Raw genomic sequence first — 3596 nt, 5'->3', positions numbered from 1 at the left:
GTAAACAAAATGTGGTAAATCTGGGCCGGCCGAGTGGCTCCATTGGTTAAGAGCTCGCTCAAGGGTTTGAGCTCTGAGCAAGAGTGGTTCGAGTCTGGCCCTAGCTGAGCTTCCGCTGAGCTGCCAACAGGTGGCAGGATGGCTCAGCTTAAAAAAAATGTGGTAAATCTATGCAGTGGAATATTATTCAGCCTTAAAAAGGAAGGAAATTCTGACACCTACTACAACATGGATGAACCTTGAGGACATTATACTAAGTGAAATAAGCCAGTCATAAAAGGACAAATAATGTGTGATTCCACTTATATGAGGTCCCTAGGGGAGGAGTCAAGTTCATAGAAAAAAAGTAGAATGGTGAGTGCTGGGGGTGGGGGGGGGTGATGTAGTGTTTAATGGGTACAGTTTGGGAAGGTGGGAAGTTCTGGAGATGGATTGCGGGATGTATTTAATGCCCCCAAACTGTGCACTTAAAAGGGTTAAGATAGTAAATTTTATGTTATTTTACCACAATTTTAAAAAAGAGGGAATAAAGAGAAAATTAAGGGACATGACAACCAAATGGGGGCTTCATTTGGAACCTGATTCTAACATACTGACTGTAAAAAGTCAACTTTTGAGACAGCTGGGAAAGTTGGAATATGGGATATGCATTGTGGTTATATATGAAAATCCCCGTGGTTTTGGAGCTATGTAAGTAGCAAAGAAATAGTGAAATGACTTGAGGCCTAGGATTGCTTTCAAGTATTTCAGCAAATAAAGTAAAAATGAATAAAAAATAAAGAGGATAACCTTGAAAATATTATGTTCAGCGAAAGAAACTATACACAAAAGATCACATATCACATGATCCCATTTATATGAAATGTCCAGAACAGGCAAATCCATAGAGACAGAAAGCAGACTGGTGGCTGTCAGGGGCTGGGGGATGGAGAGTTACTGTTAATGGGGACGGGGTCTCCTTTTGAGGTGATGGAAATGTTCCGGAACTAGATAGAGGTGCTGGTTGCACAACATTGTGAATGTACTAAATGCCACTGAATTGTTCATTGTAAAACGGTGAATTATACATTATGTGAATTTCCGATCTGTTAGAAAAAAGAAAACCTGCTTTGGAACCGTTCTGCCTGTCCCTGCACGCTCTCGGGCAGGCTGCCATATTCCCCGGCCTCCGTTTTCAGCCCTGTGACATGGGGATAAGGTGGATCCCCCACCCACCCGATCCTGATCCCATCCAAGGGCATGATGGATCCCACTCGATCTCACTGTGTCTCCAGCAGCTGACACAGAAACCTGCTCATGGTGGGAGCGCAGCAAGTGTTTGTTGAGTGAATAAATGATGGGAAATGCATCAGCTTTGTGCTCTAGCCCAAGCATCTATGTTTCCAGGGGATTTCTCCCCAGTCTGGGGATGGGGTCGAGGGGACTTTGATTAGCTAGAAAGTCCCTGCAGAACTTGAGACTCCTAGGAGGGTGGGCCAGGTCCGAGTGGCTCTACAGGAGGAACAGCCATATGTCGAGGCCTTTCTACTCTGCAGTGAGACTCCCGGCCCCCGAGAGCCATAAAACAGCCCTGCTTGGACAGGAAACATTTTCCTTTATATGTTCCTGGAGACATTGGCAGGACCAGTAAGGAAAATTCCAGGGGAATAAGGAGAGAGGTCTTGGCATCCACCAAGGACCAGGACGGGGTGGCCAGGCCCAGGGTCTTGGGGTGACCTGGATGTTCTGAGGGAGACCGAGGGGCCCCAGGAGGGCCAGGTGGCTGTCAGCATGTTATATGGATCTGGGAGCCTCCTACAGACGATGGACCTCCCTGAGCCCTGTGGTGGCAGGGATGGAGGGTGGCCTCGCGGTCCACTCCACAGAAATTTGTATAAAGCTGCTTCGAGATGTTCCTAGCCAGCATAAGCGTGTTGAATCCACAGGCTGCTGCGGTCTGGGGAGGAAACCTCCCAGTGCCTGGCACAGGGTGATGGGATACAGGTCTGATGCGCCCTCTGCTCACATGGCTCCCCATCGTCCCAGGATGGAGTCAGACTCCAGTGCCTGTCTCCCCTCACCCTACATGAGCTGGGCCCCACCACACCCAGTTCCAGGAATGCTGCCTTGTTCTCCATCACCTCCAGGCTTTCGCCCATGCTGCTCCCCGAACCCTGAGCACCCATAGTTGCCTGTGAGCCCCTCCCCCCCAGTTCCAACCACCCTAGCATGTATCGACAGCAAAGCTCTGGGTTATAAATCCTGGGGTGTTGCTGGGGCACTCAGGGGGGTCTCAGAGGGATAGATGTTTCTCAGATTTTGGCATTGGGCTGGTATGTCCCTTCATCCCCAAGAAGACACAACTCCACCTAGTATATGCTGGGCATGATGGTAAGCATTGGGGCTAAAATACAATTTGTACTTATATGAAAATACAAAGAATATAATTTCAAAGAGTGAAGAGTGTGTTTGGAAGAAAGTTCGGTGGAGGTATTTTTGCTCAGGGGTTGGAGGGCCCTCCTGAGGCAATGATCTTTAGGCTGAGACCCAAAGAACAGGAAAGTATCATGTAAATATGGAGGATGAGCATTCCGGACAGAAGGATGGTTCATGCAAAGGCCCTGAGGTAGGAAAAGGGTTTGGCTGTTGGAGGAATAGCGAGGAGACTGGTGTGACTGGAGCACAGTGAGCAAAGGAGGAGGAGACAGGTCGGGGAACAGGCTAAGGTCAGATCATGTGGGGCCTTGCAGGCCACAGGGAGGAGATAGGTTTTATTCTGGAAGTAATAGGGAGCCATTGAGGGTGTGTTAGCTGGAGATAAAAACAATCTGATTTATGATTTTGAGACCTCCCCTATGGCTGCCGCGGGGAAGAGGCTGGGGCAGGATCTAGGCAGGAGCTGGCAGGGCAGGGCTGCACAGAAGGGAGGAGTGTTTGGACTTGCATGTTTTGGAGGCTGAGAGAGCAAAAGCTGCTGACGTACTGGATATGGGGGGCAGGGAGGAGTCTCAGGCACTTGCCAGGTCTCAGGCCCAGCCCTGAGTGGATGGTGGGGCAGTTGCCTAAGACAGAATGCCTTAGAGAGGTGACGTTGGGGACCAACAGCCCCGCCTTGGCCTGAGCTCCAGTCTGGTTGGGCACACGTGTCTAGGCCAGGCTGGGCCCTCTCCAGATGGAACTGTGGGCCTTGTGGGCAAGGAGAGGCCTTTGACGTCTGGGCCTGGACGGGTCTTACGGGGAGAGACAGGCACGGGGTATGTGCCAACCCCTTAACCCCCAATCTTTGTGCGTGTAGGTGGGGCCCACATTTTCCCCATCCCAGGCCCTCTTGCTCCAACTGGAAGCCAGGACCAAGTCGAAAAGTCCAGATGTGCAGTTGGATGCATCCCCATGACCCTGTGGTTTGGGGCGGCCCAGCAGCCAGGCATCCAGGGGGTCAGACCTCTGTGTGGCCTCGCTGGCCAGGCCTGGTGGGGACAGCTTCGGCTTTGAGTCTCTGACTGCAAAGGTTAAAAAAATAATCACCAGCACTGAGGTCTCGCCCCTCCCGTCATTAATCCCAGTGCTGGGAGGAAAAACAGGCTCTGGTACCTCCCCCCAACCCCCCTAACCCCCCT

General features: G+C 50.9%; 1 long non-coding RNA gene across 4 annotated transcripts in view; it reads right to left on the bottom strand.

Moving 5' to 3' along the window:
* Nucleotides 1–856: 856 nt before the first annotated feature.
* Nucleotides 857–3596, bottom strand: part of LOC109382455 (uncharacterized) — a 15382-nt gene continuing 12642 nt past the window's right edge. For all 4 annotated transcript variants that reach the window (XR_002123933.1, XR_002123934.1, XR_002123931.1 and 1 more), the window contains one exon: nt 857–3479. This is a non-coding gene — a long non-coding RNA (uncharacterized LOC109382455). The remainder of the gene's footprint in view (nt 3480–3596) is intronic.

The sequence above is a fragment of the Hipposideros armiger genome, unplaced genomic scaffold (assembly GCF_001890085.2).
Source record: "Hipposideros armiger isolate ML-2016 unplaced genomic scaffold, ASM189008v1 scaffold_64, whole genome shotgun sequence".
NCBI lineage: Eukaryota > Metazoa > Chordata > Mammalia > Chiroptera > Hipposideridae > Hipposideros > Hipposideros armiger.
Note: the sequence above shows the minus strand (reverse complement) of the source record. Positions and strands in the feature narration are given on the sequence as shown.